Source organism: Ylistrum balloti, unplaced genomic scaffold (assembly GCF_031769215.1).
Source record: "Ylistrum balloti isolate Yb309-2 unplaced genomic scaffold, AGI_CSIRO_Ybal_v1 Utg370072, whole genome shotgun sequence".
In the NCBI taxonomy this organism is placed as follows: Eukaryota; Metazoa; Mollusca; class Bivalvia; order Pectinida; family Pectinidae; genus Ylistrum; species Ylistrum balloti.
The window spans coordinates 567,266-595,224 of NW_026782113.1; the positions used below are offsets into that span (position 1 = coordinate 567,266).

General features: G+C 33.0%; 1 long non-coding RNA gene across 1 annotated transcript; it reads right to left on the minus strand.

The window, feature by feature from the left end:
- On the minus strand, positions 1-27,773 carry LOC132549654 (uncharacterized). The gene is made up of 4 exons (XR_009554187.1): positions 27,618-27,773; positions 5,872-5,985; positions 4,615-4,706; positions 1-851 (listed from the first exon to the last, which is right to left on the minus strand). It is a non-coding gene; the product is annotated as an uncharacterized LOC132549654 (long non-coding RNA).
- Positions 27,774-27,959: the final 186 nt, after the last annotated feature.

A 27,959-nucleotide genomic window follows, 5' to 3' on the forward strand; every position in this document is an offset into this window, starting at 1 on the left:
TCTTTGAATTTAAATTGATAACAATTTAAAATCATATTAGCACTATTTTACAGTCGTTACCGAAATGTATATCCTTTGGCGAGAACACTTACATGTGAGCATTGCTAAATTTTATTGGTAGGTCAACCTTATTTCAGTAAATTTCTTACTGATGTCGTACATCACAGAGCCAAATAATCCACAACGCCGATGTGTTCGGTGAATTTCGTCCGAAGAGGCGTTCTGTAGAATAACAAGGAAGTACTACCCAACCTGCTTGGTGTATGATTGAGGAATGCCGAGGGACGAATTATGATTAAACTAGGGAAATGATATAAATACTACAGCAAGATAGTATCGAGTCTATACCAAAGCTATATATTGATGTATCTACTGATTCAGTAAACTTTTCCATGTTTTATCAAATTTCTTAAAAAGATCGAGAAATATTGTTTTATAATATGGATTGATAAAACACATAGAACGCTCTCATATTGTCCAGTTAAGACAATCAAATTGACTTTTATTTTTACAGATCCATGGATATCTCGATATCGTTTTCGTGTTAAAGAAGTCGTACTGGTATCACCAGTCTAGGATGAAATCGATAGGATAGTGGTCGACTTAAATGTACAAGACTGATGAATGAGAAAGTTGATGAAAATGAACTACATGTTTGTGCCTTTGTCTTGGAAAGTTTATAAGCCTCGCCGAAATCATTGTCACAAGTGGATTAAAATCTTGTCCATGATTTCACGAAAGATAATCCATGTTATCCAGCATTAACAATTGCATCAGAGTCGGAAATGCACGTCTACCTTGTCCGAGTGACCCTCGGGCCCGGTTGCCTTGCATCAAAAAATACCAGGCAGCTGAAATGACAGAAACATACACAGTTTTAACATTCCATACATTACTCTCTTGCTATGACTTTTTGATCAAACGAAAGTGTTGCTTTAAGAAACACTGTCAAGAAAATGACATCGGTATCTAAAGAAAACCAGCAATTCAGAGGAGTAAAGTTCTGGGGAAAAAAAATTAACACACAAAAAACGAGAAAAAAACAAGGAGATACGCCAGGCATTCTGTTTCATCGACGTTTTCGACTCATTTAAATAAGATCGTTGTTGTTGATAATGTATTACAGTTTGGTAAGTGATTCGAGAAAGACAATGACTGTTTTATATATTTGTCATCAAACCGTATTTTTACGTCGTTTACTGTCTTCGCATCGGCGTCACCTATGGACGGGATATATAGTTATGAATGTAAGCAGAAGACGCTTACTCTTCCAGAACACCTGGTCTTATTCTCCTTTTTTCAAGAGTTTCCGTGGTAATCTTTCTTTTGTTCAAATTTTGCCCTAATTATATTGAGTGTATATTTGGATTATGTTGATATCTTTTATCAGTTTTTAATACAGTATGGCTTTCCTGTATTCTTAACATCTTATCTAGAGAATCACATTTACATTAATTTCTGTAGAATGCTAATTCCATCAACATGTCAACCCTACTCGTCTCGCATTACAAGTAAATGCACGTGTGTTTCAGATATATACGTTTATCAAGTAGTAAATATAATACAATACCAATGGAAAAATAGTACAAACGTCATAAATGAAGTCGTGAGATTTTTTTTTATTTATTTAGTAATTTATCTATTTATTTATTTATTTACCTCCTTCATTTAAGCATTCATGTTTACCAATTTCAAATCAATATCTCAGACAGCGAAAGAAGATTTTTTTGGTAAACTAAAATTAATTCCAATACTAGTTAACATGAAAAAATTAAGCGTAACTATTGACAAATTGACACGTGATTGCTTTGAGAAGAAATCGTAAGACTAATTTTTTTTTATATGTAGTAATTAAGTATACATGTTTACACAACATTGTGTTGTTTATGGCTACGTTTCCATGTTGAATGAACAATGAGTATATATATATCTATTGTTATCATCCCCCTTGATGAGTCAAATGTTGACCAATAAGTGTAAACATCATGATGGACGGTGAAATCAGGTGCCTAACGTTTTTGTTCCAAACTACTTAAAGTGACAGGTTTATGGCAACTGATGCGTCATCACTCAATACCACTGGCGTCCTGTGTCCGAGGTATTCACCTACAGGTACGTTTTGTAAACAATGACACACAGCACTGGACACGAACGTCCCTAGTACATTGTTAGAATGGTTCTATTAAATATATTGGTACGAGAGGAAAAGACTTTGGATTAAGGTAGAATAAAAATAACCATTGGGTTTCATTTGATTGGTTTTCCACCTGGACAAGTGTTCATGGCGTTACCTTACCGAAATGGTATACATGTACTCATAAATACAAGTCAACAGTGTGCTTTTTCATTTCAAAAAGAAGATGATGGGGTTCTTAGATATTAATCTATTTATTCCAGTATTGAAATGTTAAAATCTCGTTTGCCGCGATATCTCAACCCAAGTCTTCTCGGCATGAACCTCTTTGGATTGAAGGTTTGAAAACAATGTTTTCTTACTGTGTCTAGAAGAGTTTGAATGACGGGGATGTTGATCTCGCCTATAGTGTGAATCCAGTCATGTAGAGTGTCTATATACATAAAGGCCTCCAGGTGACTACATTTGTACAATTTATGCAGTAAACAGAAAAAGCTTGAACAAAGTTAGCCCTACATGTTGTTTACTTTCACAAGGTTGGCAGCGTGAGTTATCAATCTTATAACAGTAATTAGCATTCCATTAAGCTGATTAATATTTATTTCATTAAAACGACGCTCTTCACAACCTTTGGTCCTAACTTCTATTTTTTTTTTTTTTTTAATGAATACTTCAGATTAGCGTAAATTGTTTTGTCGGCCCCTTCTTTTTGTTTCCATAGCCTGGTGCAAAATGAACATCTTAAATTTTCCTTATAAGATCTCTGCTCTCTGCTAGATTTGATAATGCTATGCAATAGTAATGCTTAAAAATATGGGATTTACATTAATAATCTATCTTATATCCCTACGCCTCTTTCTTATATGTGCTGTAGTAACCTGTGTTTAATTGCGGATTTATGGGATGTTTACTACAGTATTGTTATATCAACACACGATGGTGAATACTCTCTGGCAAATTGGACACTTATATGGTCAAATTATTGGAATGAGATGTCACACATAACGTAAACCATATTTGCCAACCACAGTATGAAACATCGCACTGGTCATTGACTCAAATAGTGATCAAGTAAGGAAAATTTCACATCAAGGACAACAACAACAGCATGATCTGTCACAGTTCAGTGAATTTACGTTTCGCAAGGTTAAGTAAGCTTCATACACTGGTGACTACGTTGATATTTATACCTGTAGCAAACACCTGTAATATCGATTTATTATGAGAAATTATGATGAGAATTATTTGTTTTGTCGTTTTGTGTTATGATTATCGAGTCAATTCATAATTATACCAGCTCTGTTGTTGTTGCTACGTATACACTCTGTGTAATCGTTATAGTTAGAATTTTGAAAAATCGTCCATATTCACTATCTTTAATGGTTTGGCAACAAAAGATTTAATGTGATGTAACCACGAACAAACCCCAGAAACAATCGGCTAAAATCAGCGTGATTATTTTCATTGGCATAATATTCTATGAGAACTGGTTTGTGTCAAGTGTCATATATTCGAAGATGCTTTGAGGAATTATAATGACGGATTATAATATTTGTAATGGTGCTGCACATTTGCTTGATAATTCTATCTAAATTACGAGTGACGTATCGGGAACGAACCCAATGGTCAATGGTTTTATTAACTACACTTAAATGGGTATTACGGGGAAAATTCTATTAATGACTGTACGTGTTTTTGGTGCTTCCGGGAACGTTTCTATGCCAGTCTCATATTCAAAGCAACAGTAGTGACACAGTCAATAAAATCCTGTTTTTTAGCAGCAAATGTTATTTATGGTACCTCTAAGGCAATTCAGGATTACGAATTAAATATTTATCGCAAACATTGTAGTGACCGATTCAGGCAGGTAGCCATTTTTGTTTAAAGACGACAGTGTTTGTGTGCACGAGTTATAGTATATGACGCAAAAATTTACATATCCAAACTGTCGATCAACAGATCAGATTTCTTTCTTTAATTATTAATCAACTTTTTATGTGCATATTTCAGCGAAAACCACCTATCATTATTCATAAGGAGATACACTTGATATATACATGTATATGCAATAGTTTTAAAAAATCAGTAACAAAATCGGTTTAACGCCGTTTTAATACAGTTGGTAACTGTTTCTTACCATGAGCTCTTTTTGAAAGTGTCAACATAAAGTAAGGCAAAGCATATGTTTTGTAATTTAGAAAAGTAGGTGATGAAAGTCACAGACAAACTAATTTTTTTTATCAAAGTCATTTTAACATAAAGGTACAAACATTTTGTACCTAATGCGTGTGACAAAATTGTCTTGTAGAACGTCTTAGAAATACGTCACAGTTGTTGATAGATTACCAGATATGTTCAACTTAGGGTTAGGATCCGAGATGTGTGTGTGGATGGGAGGAGGGGGTGTAATTAGACATGCGTTATCGCACCAAGAAACTTATATTCAGCCATACGAAATATTTTGATGGAGACACACTTACCGAGGTTGTCTGACTGTGCCATAGTTACCGCAAGGAACGAGAAAGCCAAGAACACCACAATCAAAACCTTCAGTGCCGACATCTTTTCTGAACTGAAACAAAATGACAAAAGGAAAAGTTACAAGAATCTCATTGATAACTAGGCATGTGTTAAAAATTGTTTTTAAGTTTTGAAAATGAAAATTGAAATGTGCTATTCACGATTCTGTCTTTCATATTACGTTTTAACAATATCAAACATTCTCCAATAGAATTCCCCGGGGAAACTTAAGGATACAAATACCACATGAATGGCCATTAAAGTTTATTTTGGGGCATAGAGTAACAAAATAGTGGGAAAAACATCATTCATGAAAGACAAATAACAAACGGTAAAAACACAATTTGCATAATTTTCTTTGCAGAAGGCCTTGGTATAGATATTACTTGTTGTTATTGGCGAGAATAGACCCAAAACATAAATCTGTAATATCTAGCGGTATACATTAGTATCACTTATGGTATAGACTTTTAACGTTATCATTGGTAAGACTAAGTCCAAAACTTAAGTCAAATTACCATAACTAATGACATAGATTTCATGTTATTTGTTTATTTTATTTTTTTGCGCCATTGACATATTTCGATGACAATGACCTAAAGATTGTGCACATAATAGAACTTTAAATAGATTTTTTAAAAAATTTAGATGGAGAATAACCAAAATTTTAATTTTAAACTGCATTCCATATTAGACATTAAGATTCGAGTAGCTTCATTTGCAAAGCAATTGGACATGTTAATTGGCAAAGAATATCCGTTAAAACTAACTAATGATAGAACTTATGGAGTTCGTTTAGTAGTTCATCGGAGGTGTCACAAGTATGATGAGATTTTCTCCATACAAGAGATATGCAGATAAGAAAAATATGTTATAGATGTGATTCATTTAGATAAAAAAAGTTTAAAAAAATATTTAAGCTTCTCTGATTTTTTTAATCGATATTTTGAAATCGTTAAATTTAACATTTAGGTAAATTGAAATATAAACACGACCCTTGAATCCGTGAATTAAGTATTAAATATGACGTTTGTATAAAAAGAACAAGAAATTACCAACATGTCATCATAATCCAAGCTATTACTGTTTCCATGGTAAAAAGATTTTTACATGCTCAAAATAAAATATGAGGCAATCGTCAGATGAATGAATTCAAAAGATACAAAGTATTAACATAATTACACAACAATGATGGCGGACAACACGGAAATACTTACAGAGAAGAAAACTTGAAAAGTTTGAAGAAGTTGTCCACGAAATCTCGTATTGAGCGATCAGTTATCAGATGCTGGGGAAAGATTCAGCTGGCGTGTGGCGAGTCGCTTATATACCTATCAGTAGGAACAAAAGGGACTCATTTGCATATACCATCGGTGTGACATATTGCTGGCCAGCTCTTCACCTGTGGCCTTACAGCTTAGGTCAATTTCGAGATGACCTTGTTTGTTTGTCGTTAGGAAACTTAATCATGGTGACAATAGCCGATTGTGTGTAACACACGATTTTCTCGTGATTGTTTTTATAACTATGGAAACACACTCCACCGCAAACCACTGAATCCCGTGAGAAATTTGCCGTACTTGGAATATTGCCAATGTACAACAAAATTTAAAGGTATTCTGAATTCCTTGCATTTCAAGAATATGCACTCCTTTTTTGGGGTAGCTGGAAAAATGCAATTTGTCAATGTGACGTGACATTTCTTGCTCTAACAACAACGGTATTTTATAGTGTAAATGGTTGTTAATATACAAGCCGCGCATTCAAGTGTCCGTAAATTTACATCAGCTACAAAGGAAATGACCGGCGTATCACCTCTCTTGTCATCATTTTCGGACGGAATGTTCATATGAAAGAATTTGAAACGTCATTTATGATGACTAATTTGATATATAAAGAAAAGTTGACCCTGACCTTCAATATTTGCATGGCTAATTGGATCATACATCAAAAAGTTCTATATAGGCAGTTGAAAGAATAAAGAACTCATCTTTTTCTATATTTCTTTTCAAAGTCGAAGGAAGTTATTTGTTCTAAAGTCAACTTTAAACATAGCGGTAGATGCAATTTATGAAAGGTTATGATGATTTTAGAGAAAATGTCAGCGTTATGATTTGGTATTAAAACTATCTTTTACATCGATTATCTGCACTTATACATAGTACCATAAATATAAACTGTAAACAAGAAAGCAAATTAAACTTGATTTCGATGAAACGAGAAGAAAATATTACGTAGTTACATCTGACCCCAATCAAGATGATGTTACGTTATCAAAGTAAGAAACAGTGTAGTCACAATTACACAAAAGGAAAAAAAATGAAAATGTCAGAATTCTTATCAAACAAGAGGATACCATGATCAAGGTAAAGGTAGTAAAATGAATACAAGAATTTGAAAAAAATGAATTCATAATTTAGAAAAATGAACCGATAATTAGTCAAATTAAATCATAGTTTTCAGTATTGTATGCTGTAATATCGACAATAAATCACTCAAAAAGACTGTCATAATTTTCACAAACACAATAATAAAAAAGTACGGTAAAAGTCTCTCCTGGTGGCTACTAACTAGACTTTTAAAAAAGACCACTAGTGTCTATACTAAATATAGAACAATAAAGATAATGCCTGATCATGATTCTATAGTGTATTCACCCATCGACACAAGTAATTAATTTCACTAACCTTATGTGGTCCGCGTTGCAGTCATACACTTTAAAGCGGATGAAAGGGACACGACCTATCAGGGTTATATATACATCTTTTATTCTTTATTTTTATTAATTCTCCATAGTGAAGATCTCACTGGGAAACATTACATTCCCTTATCATTTGTTACATCCATTTCCATGATTAACATATATCCTGAAACGATTCTAAGGACGAAACAGCTGTATGATGCAGTTTAATTCATTGTTTGGTTCAAGTGTATCTAACTCTTAACTATGAAAAGGTGTGTCTTTTGTACCATCTTATGCATGATGTATTTTACAAACAATGTTTAAGTGTGTTAAAGTACATTTGATGCTCTTAAGTCTTTGATCGCTTAACATCCTCTATCTGTAGCTGTTCCAAAGCTCGGTGATAGGATTTACTAGAGGCAGAAATATTGAAATTCATAAATAGTTCTGCCAAATAACGGCTATGTGAGTGAATTATCATCAGAGGAATGTACTATATTGTAACAGAGATGGCGTGTTACATTAAAAATTAACATGGTTTGGCGTCTGGAATTTGAAAATTGCAGATGACACGAGAAAAATCGGGGGGGGGGGGGGGGGGGGGGGGGGGGGGGGGAGGTGGGGGGGGTTGTCTGTCATTACGTTTTATATACTGAGGATATTTTTCCAAAAGAAGCAAACGCGTGTACAAATACACAGTTATATACTGAGGATGAGGCATAAAAATATTCGATCGACAATATCTTCGTCACGTTTTATTGCAAGATCTTCCAACAAAATTTTCGCATAAATATGGGAACTCACCTGCCCGTATCCCTTTCTTTAATTTATTAAAGTGCTTACTAAAATTAGAATAAAATTCCTGCACTTTTACATATATTGATATTACAAAAGGTATTGAACATATCTTATGGATATACTCTCCAGACCTTTAAATTATGGAAACATCAGACTCCGAAACAACAGATCTTTATCTCCATTACAACTAGTTATCATTAGGCTAAACGCGATGATTTAATTAAAATTTTTGTTGTGTGATGATATTTCTTTAACGATTCTTGTTTTCATGACTGGTGGTTTTGTCTGAACCTTGAGGTGGCAAATGTGTTATTATAACAGTTATTCCAGGAGCAAATGATATTTATGACAACCTTCCAATAGTCTTGATCACCCTGCGTCTCTCTAAGAAGGGAGAAGGGTCATTACTTTTAATTCGTCAAAGAAACATCAAACTTATCACGATTTTCATACAGCGAGATGGAATAATATCTCTGATGGTTTTGTTGTAGGAAGTAATAGCCGATGTAAAAGAATGCGTCGTGTCCTTACATTCTGATTAATATATATTAATACGATCGACATGGTCTTATATAAAAACGACATTAACTGGAAGATAGTACTTAACCAATAGTTGATCGTGCAATAAGATAATAGAATTCCTTTCAACAAAACTTCTAATATAAGAGAATTATAATTTGAATAGCGATGAACGCAAATGTCGAAGAAACTAGTTTGGTATCTAAAATGAAATTGGTTTCTTCAAAAGTCTTGGAAATTGCCAGAAAATTAAGACAATGTAAAGAAGAAGCGTCTTTAACTTGGTCTTTTCTGAGTAGTGTCATGCATGTTTAAAACAGAACGCAACCGTTACAGCTTGTATGATATTTTTTTCTTTTTTTTTTTACAATTGCCTACAGCTGTAAGAGTCACATAGTGCCATGTTACTTTATCTATACTGTAATGACAGCATAACATATGTTATAACACTTAGAGATGACCGACCGAACAGTCAACCAAATACGATCAAACAGACTTCACTGGTATACCGTGTAAAGTGTTTCAGGCTTAATTTTCTTGTAGCACCTCACTCTGTGAATGATGAACATGACATAGAGTAGTAGTTACTGTCCCTTTGGTAAATCGAACAATCTATCACATGTAGGCAGATCAGGTAGGTCACCATTTACTATATTTTTATGGTGTGTCAGAAAAAAATAAACTATAAATGACCAGTTCTTTTTTACATAAACATCATCGCTGCAAATATTGGAACATTTATTTGTTTTTAGTACAAATTCTCTTTCTATTTTATTCAAAGTATACTTGTTAAAGATAGCGTCAAACTTTATCTATGCCAAAAAGGCTTAGGGAATCTTATGATTGTGGATTAGAACAATAGATCTACTTACATTTCTTGCTAACCGAAGGGTTGACCAAAAGCTAATGGTAATCTATAAAACTATAAAATGTGTCGTTGCACTTTCGCTGAAAAGAAGTTTTTTGCATAACAACAAAAAATATTTTAAAAGTTACGACGAGACTATATTCCATTGTTTGAAAAACATTTTATGCATGTATGCATTTATTGGATACCCATTCATCACAGCAGCACAGCATGTGTATAGTGTTGAAATATAGACGTGGTATTTGATTTCGCTCTATGTTGAATAACCCCGAAGATAGCCAGAATATAACATTTCTTCGAATATTTTTAACGGTACAGTATAAACAGATTTCTTTTTTGTGTTAGTTTGTTGAGGGTTGGTGTTGCACTGATGGTTACATGCTATAAATATTGATTCGCCAATGAATACATATTACTAGGTACTAGGATTTTCATAACAAACTGATGATTGAGGAAGGCTGTAATGCTATCTGCTGCACGGAGTGCAAAAAATTAATAATGTAATTATCAGAAATTCAAAATATGCCATGCAGATGACGAGTCCTAGAGGGACGAAAACGCGGTATGGTCATTTTAACTCGTTGTTTGGAATAATGTTCTCTAAGTTTGTATTAAAAAGCGTTATTCACTTGTGTGGGCTCAATCTGCAAATATAGAGGAGGTCATATGAGTGTCGATTTGAAATGAAATTAATTAACGAGTGACAAATGAGCACATTAGGTCAACATAAGTGTATAATTTCAGTTATCGTATTTATGAAAAAAATATTTGTAATGTAATTTGCCTTTGAGACAGGCCTATTCCGACCTGTGTATACAGAAGGATATATTACCTACATTGCATGACCTTGACCGGTAAATACTTTGGAATCTAAACAAACCACTCTATATCGGGTCACCTACTATCATAAATAAATATATGACATTTTCTTGATTGCGAACATTTGGTATGTAGCAGTTTTATATAAAGATGTCATAACCGTCACATTTCCGCCTGTCTACAGAGATGGCATATTATGACTGACAATGGCCTATTGGTTCTAGATCTCTGTTTAGGTTATTGTACTGTAGAGCATCGGATTTATGATAACCAATGTCTTATATACAGACATATAGGACATGGAGGAGCAGGTGGTCTTAAGTTTCACATTACATTTTGTATAGAGCGTCATATTTTATTGCAAGGAAGTTTTTTTTTCTCGTTCCCTCGAAGATTGTATATGGTGTAGACAAAAAGTGAAAAGAAAATGTCAATATGTCAACATAACCATAATCCAAACGCCTCAACTACTACAAAACTATGATAAATTATGAACAAAATAAAGATTTACACGGCTAATTTCCTAGTACTTATAACAGATAATGTTCAGTAATATATACTGATGATAGGAAATATTTTACTTTACTTGTCACCAATGAACATTATATTCATTTAGAGTAAAAGAGTTGAGATATTAAAGGAAATACATATTTGATGGCATTCATGGGCATAGATCTAGAAATGACTCATAAAACACAGAGTTCTATTCATATACATGTTCTTTCCAGATTTCATCTTATGGAAGACAACTTCAATTTGCTTACATTACTTGCAATATATTGCTACTCTGTTGGCATTCTATGAGCTGGTAATACTTTGTTAATGTTACATCGTCATACAATGGTAAATGTTAGCATTTTCATCATTTTTTACATATATTGTAGCAATCATCACTTGTGATAGTAATTACATTTCCCTTCAACTATAAAACATTAAACGTTAAACATTAGCAAGTTCCGTAATTGTTTGTCCAAATCTAATATTTAAAAGAATCCTTATTTAACCGCAAAATTAGACTTCGATATTGAATAAAAAAAAAATCCCAATTATTTTTACGTGGTCAAATAATACACAATCACATTCACTTACAAATCTCTTTTTGAGTAAAAAAAACCAAATGAATTATTTAGAGGAAAACTGGAAAACGTACAAGAAATAGAAGAACATGTGTTTCGGAAGGATAAGCATCGTCTTTTTTCAGTGACGACATCCGCCTATTTGACCTGAAATCGAAATCATAAGACTTAGGTAGCAACACCTCTGCACCTACAAATGAGGATTTCATCTAAATATTACTCATAATGCACGCTTAGCATATAGATTGAAAGAAAAAATTATTTAAGGCCAAGGTAAATGGCCGATGTTACATCCTTTGGCTTAAACGTCCTGTCACAAATACCAGCTGCTGTTTACACAAAAACCTTGAGCGTGTCACTCTGGCCAAAATTACTAATCTGTTATCTTTACAAAAACATGCCACACTCGATGTGAAGCCCTTATTTTATTCACTGAGAATTCTTAACGCTTAGATACATATTTAATCAACCTTTCGAGTAATGAGCTTGTGGATGTATTGTTAACGTATTACACAATTGCAAAACTATTACTTTAGCTTGAGGCTGAGGTCACTGTTAGAAACTGACATCCATTATTACTTTACTCGTCTTGCTTATTTTTTTATCATCATGTAACTAAAAGATAAAAAAATACCCTTATGCTTTATTACAATTAGTATGATTTCGGCCAAATTTTGGCGTTTCTACATCGCACACTAAATTACAACAATTAAAATTCGTTATATCACTGAAGAATCCCTATCCCAAAACCTGTTCCACACGTAACTTTTCTGTGATGGGCGTATACTGTATAGCTGAATTCTTCGTCTATTTCTTCCTAACGTCGGTAGGGCGAAAACAATACGTAGCTTAAGTTTGAAGTTCAAAATGAAGTGCATGTTATTTTGAAATATAAAGCATTATTATTTACAAACCAGACGAAGACATTACACAATATGTTAACTTGCTTTCAGTTTAATTTTCAGAAAAATATTTTGATAAAACTAGGAGAAAATATTAAAAAAAGATAACTCGGAAACTCCTGGAAAAGTACCTGGAGAATAAATCCAGATGTTCCGAAAGAGAAAAACGTCTTCTGTTCCATCGACGACACCTGCCATATAAAACTTGGTCAATCCGAGTAAGTAATGTCACGTTCTCAAAGTATAAAACAACGGAACCAACAGGCAAACTAACGAACAAGCACGTTCAAACTGAAATCATCGCGCTTATTATAAAAGCTTTCAAATTCTGTCTCATGGTAAGAAATGATCGAGATAAGCGGCAGATGTAGAAAAGTACAGAAATACCTTCCTTTTCTACATGTCATTCCGAACCCATTACAACGATCATACACGAGAGGTTTTCATGACTAGCCCAAAATACTGTAAAACTAGATCGTTAACAGGAATGGGAATTTTAAGATACGTTTTTATTTAGGGATTCTATGGAAAACCATATAAGAGCTTTGGTGAATGAGAGCATGCTGCGTTAGATTCACTATCGGAGTGAGTAAACTCCATTTGGTCTACCCTTCTACAAAACGAAAGCAGAACACAAGCCTGTGTTCCTTGATCTCGATGTAGATCCTAATTACATTTACAGTATACAGAAAGAACTAAGCTTGTTTGCTAACGAAGAAAATCCTACCAACCAAAATATAACCTTTCCAAAGAAGCTTCGAGCTAACTTAGGTTCAGTATTACAATCTATTAGTGATAAGGACCACCCTCGTGTATGTTGGATTCCTAAACTCCACAAAAATTCATAAAAACAGTGTTTTATTAAACTGAAGTTGATTTCGTGAAATATCCGCCAAATAAAAAAAAAAAAGAAATATATGGAGGACGAAAACCTAAATATAGCTGAGTTTCTGGTTGATGATGACTTCGTGGAGTTTGATAAGATCTTACAACTTATAAACTTACATCACTCCTATGGACACAAAATGTTTCCCTTTTTTTCTGGTGGCGAGCAACGTGAATCCCCATACTATGGTGTCTTTACTTCGCAGTAAACTCGATATTTAATGTCTTTTTTCCAATATTTCTATTTCTATGCAAGATGTCGGATGGTGACCAACAACTTTATAACACGGTTCCGAGAGATGTACATTATGTATGTTGACGAAGATAAGGTTAGAGTTCCTTGTGGTTCTACTGTTGTTTACCTTGTTCTTATTTCTGGAACTTGACATTACTTACTTGGATTGGTCTACATGGCGGTGTCGTCGATGTTTTAGTTGATAGTTTGCCCTAGCTTGAGTTCAAATGTTTTTATTGTAGATTACAAAAGTGTTCAGTACAATGTACATTTGAACATGATTTCACGTTCTCTGATATGCTTGGACGTATTTTTAACAGCTGCTTTAGTCGAAACACACCTTACACATACAATTTGCACTGTCTCCGACAATGACCAAATACCGCTTAGCACGTGCATTAAAAAGCTGGAGCGACTTCCTGGTTTATTTTAATATTACATCTAAAATGTGAAATATTCCAATGAACAAACGTCATTTCGAAAATTCATGAAAATTCTATTATAAACATTGAAATGTTTCCGCAGAACAATTATTTGGAGTACGTCATATGGACCAGTTCAGCGTAACGTCTACATCTGATAAGGATAACAAACTTAATGTTTCGATATCCTCATTTGTCTCTCAATGTTTCGGGATCAATAGAATCCATTGTCAGAGTCTTAAGGTATAAACTGCATTTTAGCTGAGGACACATAGACCCCGTAAAAGGCTTGCTTTGTTTGTCTCTCTTCACTATTGCTAAAACATTCTCTATGTATATATGAATTATCTTAAGAATTTTATCTTGTAAGAACTTGATTTATAGTACACCAGATGTTACGACTCAGTGGACAGCTGACCAATATCAACATGTCCACTCTGGCGAGACTGTAAATGATTTATATAAGGTTAAAGCGTCAAGTGTCATTATGTCCAGCAACTAAAATCTTCATTATCACTAAATCACGACGAATCGTAGCTCATAAATAACTTAACTCATGGTCACAATATGGTCATTATTCCGACCAACTTAACCATGTAGTATGAATATGTATATTTGTATTCTTTATCACTTATGTTATTGTTTTACTTGGTTTCTAAATACATTAATTAATATCATGATACCTTTTTGCCAAATAAATTAAACCCAGATTAAACAAATGACAGATGTAAACATTTATATGTTTTCTTCTTGTATTTTTGTCTTCGTCGTTTGTCATTAAAGTCATCAAGGGCCATCAAAAATAGGAAATGTAACTCAGCACAAGTACATCAAATTAGAACTTTCTTTCAAAACAGCAATGATAGGCCCGTTCAGAGGTACTTTACTAGTGATCAGGTGATGAAACGTCAATCCTTTACGGGTGTTTTGGACTTTAGTGACCTGATAACTGACTGGCATTGAAATATGTTTCATAAACACATTACTGTTATGGAACAAAGCGCGTGTCTCTTCAGCACGAATTCGGCTAATTATTCTCTGTTTGTTACATATCATGCAAGTCATCGTGACATATTTGATTAACTAACATGCCACCTGTGTACGTTCGAGCCTTAAAACGTCGAATGACGTGAACAAATACACAGACTAATCCCCATTCTTTTATTTCATTCATCAGCACTCTTCCCCATACGAAAAAGACACGTTTTAGAATATTTCACACCGTTCGGGTGAGGATGTGAGTTACTGACCAAGTCTTATAAACGGACATGATGACTATTTGAAGGCGTTTTCGTTGTTTATCTGATTCGATTCTATCAACTAAACATACGACAGGTGTCCCCGGGGTTTGGCCGTAACCTGCTTGTCAAGCTTTTTTTATTTATTCCTGTGTTGGCACGGTTCAGAATATACATATTGTATATGACGCTGTTCTAAAATCATCAGTTATATGAAAATTACCAAATCTATCAAATCCCAGTGCACCTCGCCATCTATCGATCACTTTGAATATACCGAAGTCGCCTCCTATGCTTCCAAATTTAGACCATAAGCACACTGACAACTCCTAAAAGGATGAAACAGCTGTATGATACGGTTTAAATGAAGTCTAAATTTGTATTGAAACTTTTTTTCATTTGTGTGTCTTTTGTAAAAGTATCAAGGGGGCGAACACTAAGGAAAACTGGGTATGAAACAGTATCTTTACTATATACATGTTTTATAACTTAGGTACGCACATTGGTAAATGAAACATTTTCGAAAGTCACAAGAAAATATCAGCAGGCTGTTTAAGTCGTTATTCAAACTCAAAAATGATGAACCGAGGGCAAAAAATGAATAAAAGACTAACACGAAGGCTTTTAAAAAGACCATGCGTACTATAGGGAAAGCATTTTCTGCTTCATCGCCGACACCTGTCATGTAAATATTGATCGATCAAATAAGAAATGAAACAGGCACACAGTATACACCCAAAACTGCACACTGAAACTGATATCTCCTAATCATCGGCAAATCACGGATAAACGAAATAAAACGGTCGTCGGTAATAGTTTATCTTAATCTTCTGAATGTTGTTAACTGAAGCAGGTAATCAGGTGTTGAAAGGTGCCATATCTTTTGGATTTATTTGCTTCATGGTTTTATCATCACGCGAACAGCTAAGGTAATTAGGGGTAAGACATCTTGGTTGTAACTTGATAATTCATTGAACAACATACGGGAGGATCATAACATACAAAGTAATAAGAGCAGAATATCTTGCCCTGTACAGTCTTCAGTTTCGCGCGAAATTTAAAGCGCCACGAGGAAGGAACATCAAATCACAGGCTTCAGATCTTCACTTGAGGCCAGTGCGGTCCCTTCCTCTTTGGAAAGTGAATGGAACGTTTCTACTGATCGACATCTAAATATCTCTTAATTTGTATATTAAGTTCGTGAAGGAAAACACACACAATTTCCTTAACACCCTAACCATTTGTACAAACCAATGATCGGGGTTAAGTTTTTTTATTGAGAAAATAGTGACTTAAAAAGCCGACTGTTTCAGTATTAGATACATATATATATGTGATAATTATAAATTTACCTACAAAGAAAAAAAAAGTAATAAAATCATAATGTTTATCCATATATTATACTCCAGATGTTTCACTTTAAATCTCGTCCAAAGTCCCTTAATATATCAAAATAAATGAGTTTTGCATCCTACGTCATGACTACTGGTACGCGTTGTTACGATCAAGTGTCATCAATCCTACACGGAGATCTCTACATATGCGTGTCAGGATGTTAGCATTATATTAACCTCGTAAATGTATCAAATGAACTGCACGTGCTTGTTTCTTTACCTATGTCTGGTATAGAGGCCAGTATGATCCTAAAGTAATCTATTTGTCAATTTTTGTTTCCCACCTGTGCTGAAAGATGTAAGTAACCCAAATAACACTGTATAGAATTATTCATGAAATTAATTATAATGATAAATTATTGTTGTTGATGTTCTGGACAATGGTCAGGATTTATAAAATATGTAGTGATTGTCTAATTATTAAATTATTATTATTATTATTATTATTTTTTTTTTTTTTTTTTGGAGGGGGGGGGGGTGTATATATTATGTTTATTAACTCCATAGTAGATATGATTTATGAAGAATACGTGGTTAGTGCCTTAAAATATAAGCTGTATTTTGGCCAGAGTGAAAAAAGACAAAAGTGGCGAGCCTATTATATTTATCCTGCAGCATTAATTGAAAATTCAGACTATCGAAACTACAGAAATTTGTCTGTCAGTGTTAACCTGACGTTGACGTTAAACTGAAGTAAGCCAGACGACGTACGCCCTCGTGGTTGTTTCAACAGAGGAGTGTTGTAAGAAGGATTCTAGTTTATTTCAGATGTGTTAACCTGTGATGACCTGTGTTTTACCTTTGGTAACCTATGCTTTTTAACCTGTAGTTACCTGTGTTTTTTAGGTGTGTTTTACCTGTGTTTTTACCTGTGATTACCTGATTACCTGTGTTTTTTCCCTACAGTTACCTGTGTTTTTAGGTGTGTTTTACCTGTGTATTATCAGTGTTTACCTGATTACCTGTCTTTTTTCCCTGTAGTTACCTGTGTTTTTAGGTGTGTTTTACCTGTGTTTTTACCTGTGATTACCTGATTACCTGTGTATTTATCTGTGATTACCTGATTACCTGTGCTTTTTCCCTGAAGTTACCTGTGGTTTTTAGGTGCGTTTTACCTGTGTATTATCTGTGTTTTACTTGTTTTTTTACCTATGATAACCTAATAACCTATGTTTTACCTGTGATTTTACCTGTATTTTTATCTGTTGTTTCTTGTGTTCTTTAGCTGTGATTACCTGATTACCTGTGTTTTAACAGTGTTTTACCTGTGGTTACCTGTGTTTCCTACTCGTTTTTTTTACCTGTGGTTACCAGTGTTTCTTACTCGTGTTTTTACCTGTGGGTACCTGTGTTTCTTACTCGTGTTTTTACTTGTGGTTACCTGTGTTTCTTACTCGTGTTTTTACTTGTGGTTACCTGTGTTTCTTACTCGTGTTTTAACCTGTAGTTTCTCGTGTTTTAACCTGTAGTTTCTCGTGTTTTATCGTGCTTTATCTGTGTTTTAATCTGTAGTGTCATCTATGTTGAAAACTAGAGATAGGAATTGTATTGGCTTCAAATGAAAATTCAAGTTTTACATTGTGTTAATATGGCACTGAAAATAACGACAAGATAGCGCCATTAGATTCTAATTTGTTATCACCAAAACGAACTATCTACCTCGTACTTACAAAGCTTTCTGTTTTCTAAGAAATCAAAGATGACATTTATGGTTATCATATCATCATGTTTGAAAGAAGTATGAAAGTTGCACTTGACCCATAGTCTGGAATTTAACTGTATAATAACAATATATATCTTTTTTTATTATGTTCCATGACAGTTATGTTTTCATTCCTTTGTATATAACGAGCAAAGAAATGACGGTTTTAGTATCAAAGACGACATCACATTACAGCGAAATGATGATTTCTTTACAAAAACATAATTAACATTACCTTGGAAGACAATTGATGTCACTTCACAGGCTTATAGGGTTATTTATTGAGGTGAAAGAGTCCTTACTATTCCCCGAAACTAACATGGTACGGGTAATGTTTGAAGTGCATACTCTTAGAAGCATAGTAGACGTGACTTTAAGCTCTAAACTTGGTGTTGTCCGTTGTCGATGTCTTGCACGAATATCTTATTATTCGAAACGTGCGATTAAATATTGAATCCATTGTGACATTTAACACCGTAGGCTGGGGAAGCAGAGATAAACTGAAATCATACAGTTTGGTAGAAGCTGTCAGAGTTGGTTTGTTGTAGGAGAAGTCGAAGTAAGTAAGCGGCTGGTGTCGAAAAGTCTGTTGTCCATACTCTTAGTGTCTTTCCGGGAAATTGAAGGACAAAACAAAGTCAAGAGAGGGACACATCTTATTTCCGTTGACTAGCCTGCACTCTTTTGAAAGATCTTAGTACCAAACTTAAAGAATATATTGTCAAATATATTCGATCATTTTTATGAGTTTGCACGACCCAACGTATACGATACATAAACCTTTTGTAACCTTCTTGTTGTTAGTCATAAAATTCAGGATCTTCTATGTATTATATTATGTTTGTCATGTAAACTGTATAACCGTAGTGTTTTACTAGACCAATGCCAAACTATTGTGATAACTAATTGATATGTAAAAATGTTAAATATGTTTTGAAAACGGAAGTGATTTATATTATAAAAGATAACGGCTATCAGATATGTGATACAAACATGTACACGATTTCATATATACGTTAACGAGAAGAACATGGATCTTATTCGCTAGTTCCGATATTTCTCTCAGTTTGAATTCCTGCTGAAAAAAATCTTCTCCTGGGAACAACATCATAAGGATGATTATATCGCTGAACTCGGTATAAATACTTTACTTATAGAACATTGAAATAATAAATGATGTATTGGTCAGATTATTGAGTTTTTTTTAATCGTGCTGCTGTACTTAGGCGACTTGAGACCCACAACAACAAATAATTCGTGAGAGAGTGTGTCATTTATAATTTTACTCTTGAAATATTGCAATAAACAATTTTATCTTGACACATATATTTTTGCTGTATACGGCAGTGACGGAAAACAGCTTTATGTCAGCGCGTGCGTTAATTCGACATCATTTCTTTCTGAATTTACTTTAAAATTACGTTCAACAATATAAATAAGTGTTAAAATAAGCTATCTCACATATTGTAATGAACAAGTTTATTAAAGAAAATTATAAAAATCGTTGTCACATCCATTGAAGTTTAGGGCTATACTTCTGCGCAGAGCAAATATTTTGACGTACGTGATCAGGCAATTTTCAACGTAAGATTGAACTACAAAACTGTTGAAGTTTTGATGGTCTGATTTTCAATGAATGTTGCAGGATAAATTGAAACAGAAAGACAAAAAGACAAATGTCGCGCGCCAGAGGCTGGCCATTTTATATTTCTTCACCCTCGCCAAAATACACTCTGTATGGCCTTTTCCCATCAATGTAAGGGTTAGTGGAGCAAAGATAACCATCGACCGTGCATGGAGGTCACTTAAGTAGCCGTCATTATCATTTGCTAATGGTTAATTTGACATTGGTATTATTCCTCTGTTCGAGTTCGGTGACGATATCATCCGACACTTTGTAACCACTTAGCCTTGTCCGTAGAGTACACTTTTTAAAACATCAATTATTACGATGTGTTTCAATGGTAAGCAGATTGTTAATCTTTGTCATAACTGTAATAAGGAACATCATTTTTTGTCCGCGTTTAAGTGATGTCATCAATTTAATCGTAATTTCCTCCTCTGTATATCTAATTCTGTTTTAGAACAATTTAATTACGACTTTTTTTCAGTTTTCTCTAAAACCTACTATGCATGTTTTATAGATTTAGATATAGATATAGATAATTATCTTGTATTGAGCGAAGGGACCAACCAGCATTATCTGTTGTTTGTTTTTTTTTTTTTCGTATTTTATGTCACGTCCGTGAACAGCCAGTGTCATGTTGTGGCGTTTTACCTGGTGGCTACCTCACTGAACAACATACGAGAGGCCCGTCGCGTGCCATCCAGTGCAATTAGGGTAAAGTGTCTTGTTCTAGGACGCGGCCACGTCAGCACAGGCCGGCCCGTTTCTCAAGCTCTTGAGAAAAACGAACCGCCAAGGGCAGTGAGCGTCGAAGTTATAGGCCAACGCCCGGGTGAATATCCGCTTGGCGTGGTCCGACGCTCACTACAATAAGTACTATCTTGTTTTTCTAATTTTTTTCTGATAATACGTTTGAAAACTATCTAAATGTTTCAAACTTTAAATATCATAAATTTGGTTTTTCAAGTGTCTTTTTGTTATTAAATTAGATATATACAAATTCAAAATGGTTTAATTCATCTTTCTGTATCTTTACACCTGTTTCTCATTATTGTTTTTAATCACTGGAGGAGTCTTCGAGGAGGCAACGGCTTTGTGTTACTTTTCAAATCCTGTAAATGGATTTTTCCGTAAATCGTAATCCTTGAAATATCCTCCGCGTTGTTAAATTAAATCTACTATGCGCATGAGGTAAACCCACTTTGTACCTTATACTGACCACTTGCCAAATGTGTGTATGATAAAGTCCGTGAGTGATTTGACATCCCGACCTCAATGAGACGTGAACATCACAATGTATGAGTTTCGTACATATCTTTTTTCACATTTGATGTGACCTCTTATTTACAAATATTGTGGCAAAACGTACAAGGTGGGTTCAGCTGGCAAAGTCCCAACAATTTATCATAAATATGACAAATACGACCTAGCGTCCTCGTTAGTGAGGGCGTTACGAACACGTCCAAAGAGGGGAAAAAAAGTGTTATGCTAGATAATAAATGTTTTAGTAAAAATTTTACTACACACGTCACAAAAATGTATGTTTTGAAAGTGATTAATGTGACCTTATAAAATATTCGAGTTGATCTATTTATTTGCATATTTTTTCCTCAATAAATGTTTTATATGTCACAACAAGTTTAAAAAAAATGTGTGTGATGTTATGATGACCACACCGCTATCTCTATGCGACAAATGACCAGTGAACACTGAAGGAGACGGCAGTAGCGACTGTATGAGGTATTTCCGGTTGTAATCTAAGCCTATAACAAAGGTACAGTGAAAACAATGTAGGAAATAGGGAAGACATCTAAACGTTTTCATAAACTTTCTAACTTTTTGTGACATCTACACGTCTTCCCCATTGTAAACATTGTCAGGAGTTCTGTCTAAAAGTTGTTAGTGCCTTAGTACATTGTGAAGAATGTTCAACCCTACAATATTATGAAGAATGTTCAACCCTAGCACGTTATGTAGAATGTTCAACCCTAGTACGTTATGAAGAATGTTCAACCCTAGTACGTTATGAACAATGTTCAACCCTAGTACGTTATGAACAATGTTCAACCCTAGTACGTTATGAAGAATGTTCAACCCTAGTCTTTATGAAGAATGTTCAACCTTAGTACATTATGAAGAATGTTCAACCCTAGTACATTATGAACAATGTTCAACCCTACAACATTATGAAGAAAGTTCAACCCAAGTCCGTTATGAACAATGTTCAACCCTAGTACATTATGAACAATGTTCAACCTTACAATATTATGAACAATTTTCAATTTAACTAACATACATGTAGCGTCTGGTACCTCGAACTACAGAACACCTTCACATACGATATAGAAAATGTTATATAAATTGATATTCTTTATCATATCATATGATATCATCATTGTATTATATAAGCGTTATGTTATATACATGTGTCATCGTTATATTACATGTTATAATCGTTATATACACGTGTCATCGTTATATTACATGTTATAATCGTTATATACATGTCGTTATATTACATCGTTATATATACATGTTATAATCGTTATATACATGTGTCATCGTTATATTACATGTTATAATCGTTATATACATGTGTCATCGTTATATTACATGTTATAATCGTTATATACATGTGTCATCGTTATATTACATGTTATAATCGTTATATACATAATCGTGTCATCGTTATATTACATGTTATAATCGTTATATACATGTGTCATCGTTATATTACATCGTTATATAATCGTTATATACATGTGTCATCGTTATATTACATGTTATAATCGTTATATACATCGTGTCATCGTTATATACATGTTATAATGTTCATACGTTATATTACATGTTATAATCGTTATATACATGTGTCATCGTTATATTACATGTTATAATCGTTATATACAATCGTTATATTACATGTTATAATCGTTATATACACGTGTCATCGTTATATTACATGTTATAATCGTTATATACATGTGTCATCGTTATATACATGTGTCATCGTTATATTACATGATATAATCGTTATATACACGTGTCATCGTTATATACGTGTGTCATCGTTATATTACATGTTATAATCGTTATATACATGTGTCATCGTTATATTACATGTTATAATCGTTATATACATGTGTCATCGTTATATTACATGATATAATCGTTATATACATGTGTCATCGTTATATTACATGTTATAATCGTTATATACATGTATCGTCGTTATATTACATGTTATAATCGTTATATATGTGTCATCGTGTTATAATCGTTATATCGTTATATTACATGTTATAATCGTTATATACATGTGTCATCGTTATGTCATCGTCGTTATATTACATGTTATAATCGTTATATACATGATGTCATCGTTATATTATCGTTATATAATCGTTATATACGTTATATGTGTCATCGTTATATTACATGTTATAATCGTTATATACGTGTGTCATCGTTATATTACATGTTATAATCGTTATATACATGTGTCATCGTTATATTACATGTTATAATCGTTATATATCGTTATATTACATGTTATATCGTTATATACATGTTATATATCGTTATATATATACATCGTTATATTATATAATCGTTATATACACGTGTCATCGTTATATTACATGTTATAATCGTTATATACGTGTGTCATCGTTATATTACATGTTATAATCGTTATATACATGTGTCATCGTTATATTACATGTTATAATCGTTATATTACATGTTATAATCGTTATATACATGTGTCATCGTTATATTACCTGTTATAATCGTTATATACATGTGTCATCGTTATATTACCTGTTATAATCGTTATATACATGTGTCATCGTTATATTACCTGTTATAATCGTTATATACATGTGTCATCGTTATATTACATGTTATAATCGTTATATACATGTGTCATCGTTATATTACCTGTTATAATCGTTATATACATGATGTCATCGTTATATTACATGTTATAATCGTTATATACATGTGTCATCGTTATATTACATGTTATAATCGTTATATACATGTGTCATCGTTATATTACATGTTATAATCGTTATATACATGTGTCATCGTTATATTACATGTTATAATCGTTATATACATGTGTCATCGTTATATTACATGTTATAATCGTTATATACATGATGTCATCGTTATATTAAATGTTATAATCGTTATATACATGATGTCATCGTTATATTACATGTTATAATATATATACATCGTTATATACATGATGTCATCGTTATATTACATGTTATAATCGTTATATACATGAGGTAAACGTAAAAAACCATGATAAAATCGTTAAAAACACGTGACAGCGTTATATTACATGTTATAATCGTTATATTACATCGTTATATTACATATCGTTATATATCGTTATATACATGTTATAATCGTTATATACATGATGTCATCGTTATATTACATGTTATAATCGTTATATACATGTGTCATCGTTATATTACATGTTATAATCGTTATATACATGATGTCATCGTTATATTACATGTTATAATCGTTATATACATGATGTCATCGTTATATTACATGTTATAATCGTTATATACACGTGTCATCGTTATATTACATGTTATAATCGTTATATAATCGTTATATACATGTTATAATCGTTATATCGTGTATCGTTATATTACATGTTATAATCGTTATATACATGATGTCATCGTTATATTACATGTTATAATCGTTATATACATGTGTCATCGTTATATTACATGTTATAATCGTTATATACATGATGTATATTACATGTTATAATCGTTATATACATGATGTCATCGTTATATTACATGTTATAATCGTTATATACATGATGTCATCGTTATATTACATGTTATAATCGTTATATACATGTGTCATCGTTATATTACATGTTATAATCGTTATATACACGTGTCATCGTTATATTACATGTTATAATCGTTATATACATGATGTCATCGTTATATTACATGTTATAATCGTTATATACACGTGTCATCGTTATATTACATGTTATAATCGTTATATACACGTGTCATCGTTATATTACATGTTATAATCGTTATATACATGATGTCATCGTTATATTACATGTTATAATCGTTATATACATGTGTCATCGTTATATTACATGTTATAATCGTTATATACATGATGTCATCGTTATATTACATGTTATAATCGTTATATACATGATGTCATCGTTATATTACATGTTATAATCGTTATATACGTTATATACATGTTATAATCGTGTCATCGTTATATTACATGATATAATCGTTATATACATGTGTCATCGTTATATTACATGTTATAATCGTTATATACATGTGTCATCGTTATATACATGTGTCATCGTTATATTACATGTTATAATCGTTATATACATGTGTCATCGTTATATTACATGTTATAATCGTTATATACATGTGTCATCGTTATATTACATGATATAATCGTTATATACATGTATCGTCGTTATATTACATGTTATAATCGTTATATACATGTGTCATCGTTATATTACATGTTATAATCGTTATATACATGATGTCATCGTTATATTACATGATATAATCGTTATATACATGATGTCATCGTTATATTACATGTTATAATCGTTATATACATGTGTCATCGTTATATTATTGTATCACTATGTTACATGCTTGATCGTGTAATGATTCGAATTTACCTATAGACCTACATTTCAATTATTTTATCGGTATAATATTAATTTTCAACATTACATAATATATTTTAATGTGATTATTACATTCGTTATATCATTCGATATAATATAATCATTTCCGTCATCATATTAATCATAAATATTATTATCTGATCGCGACATAGTAGTATAGCTACTTAATATGGAAAACGAGATATCATTTCCCCTACTTTGTCTATTTGAACTCGCTGGATCTAGCTTTACTTTAGTAAATTTTTGGGAGTACTATAATTAAGTTAATTTTTGGGAGTACTGTAATTTAGTAAATTTTTGGGAGTACTATAATTAAGTTAATTTTTGGGAGTACTTTAATTTAGTTAATTTTTGGGAGTACTTTAATTTAGTTGATTTTTTGGGAGCACTGAAATTTAGTTAATTTTTGGGAGCACTGAAATTTAGTTGATTTTTTGGGAGCACTGTAATTTAGTAAATTTTTGGGAGTACTATAATTAAGTTAATTTTTGGGAGTACTGTAATTTAGTTGATTTTTGGGAGTAATTTAGTTAATTTTTGGGAGTACTTTAATTTAGTTAATTTTTGGGAGTACTTTAATTTAGTTGATTTTTTGGGAGCACTGAAATTTAGTTAATTTTTGGGAGCACTGAAATTTAGTTGATTTTTTGGGAGTACTGTAATTTAGTTAATTTTTGGGAGCACTGTAATTTAGTTGATTTTTGGGAGCACTGTAATTTAGTTGATATTTGGAGTACTGTAACCAGAACTCACTGAGTATCCCGTACTATTAACAGACGTACACACCCACACACGTGCACTATGTATGGATGCTATAAAACAAATATAAACAAACACACTCGTGTCTGGGCGGCTATAATTTGCTAACATTACTACGGTCTATACATCACATATGACAAGCACGTGTCTGTATTACAACAGAAATGATACACGTCATGTAAATCACAAAAAAAACAACACGACGGACAGTAACTGGCAAAACACAGTTACTCGAGAGACTTTTCTCACAAGTAATTAGAAGTGTACACTAGCTTTAACGTACTCGCGATACCTGTAGATTCCTAAATTAATATCTACTTCACCCCTGGTCGCTTGAATAGTGTCTCTATTAATCACACGAATTGATGATTGTACGTCACATATTCGGACAACCCCTAAAGATCAAAAAAGGTATAATGTATTTGACGCCGCCTTTAGGGGTTCTCTCGCACTTCAATTGACCTTTGTTGGCCTCGGTCAAACTGAAAAAATAATATACTTCTAAAACGTGAAATTTCCAATGAATAATAACCATAAATTGATTTTCACAAACGACGTGTGTTACGGATATAAGATTTATACAATGTAGACAGACAGGCAGACGGATGGACGGACAGAGACATGATAGAAGGTTTGCGCAAGTGTTCTCACCACTCAATTGTTATTTTGACGAATTTCACGTGTGTTTTCGTTGTTAGTGTTTTGACATTGCTTAATCCTGATTTATTAACTTGTTTGTTTATATTCATTTTATATGGGGACGGTGTTCACGACTGGTGTGTCCATCATACCGAATTTTTTCAATTTGCACCTGGTAACATGAAACCTCATCTACTCACATTGTACTGAAAACCGTATATCTTGTCCATTCAGTGCAGAATACTAAGTAGTACCATTTAAAAATTAAAACGTGGTCTGCAGCCACTCAGTTAGTAACAGGACAGAAGGAGTTATATTTATTTGTATAACAATCATCAATATAAATCAATATATATATACTTTTGTAAAAGTCATTCTTAAATAAATGTTGAATTTGAAAAAAGCGAACTGGAAACATTTATTATTTTTTTATCGTGATTACATTTTTGTTGTAACATCCTCGCAGAGAAAGAAAAGGGCAAAAAAAAAAAACCATGGGGGATGCATTGCAGTGCTGCATTTGTCATGGAAATTGAGACTTTTTTTTACGTCGAAACGATCACGAGAAACGCAAACATGTATCATTGACTCTGAATCTATTCTAGGTTCGCGCATGTATGTAAGTGTAGTGCAGTTTTAATTAGAGATGTAAATTACCTCCCTTGTTCTCTGATTGCCTCCACCTGCTCCTTCTCTAAGACATGGTTGTCTGCCAATGTGGTCAGCACATGGTCAGTATAACATGACCTTGTGAGGTGCTCTCTTCCTGTCCGTGATGTTGTTGTCAGTGTCCTTGGGTAACTGGTGATAAATACACGCCGTCATCAGGTTCCAAACCGCAATACAGACATCAAACTACATGTTTTGCTCTAATGTAGTTTGGAATGATCAGACGTTTCGAGGGTTATGCTATACACCTAGTGAAGTGTTGTGACTCCTTGTGGCCGTTTTCCCTTAGATGTGGCTAAATCGTAACACTGTAAATAAGTTTAACTGACC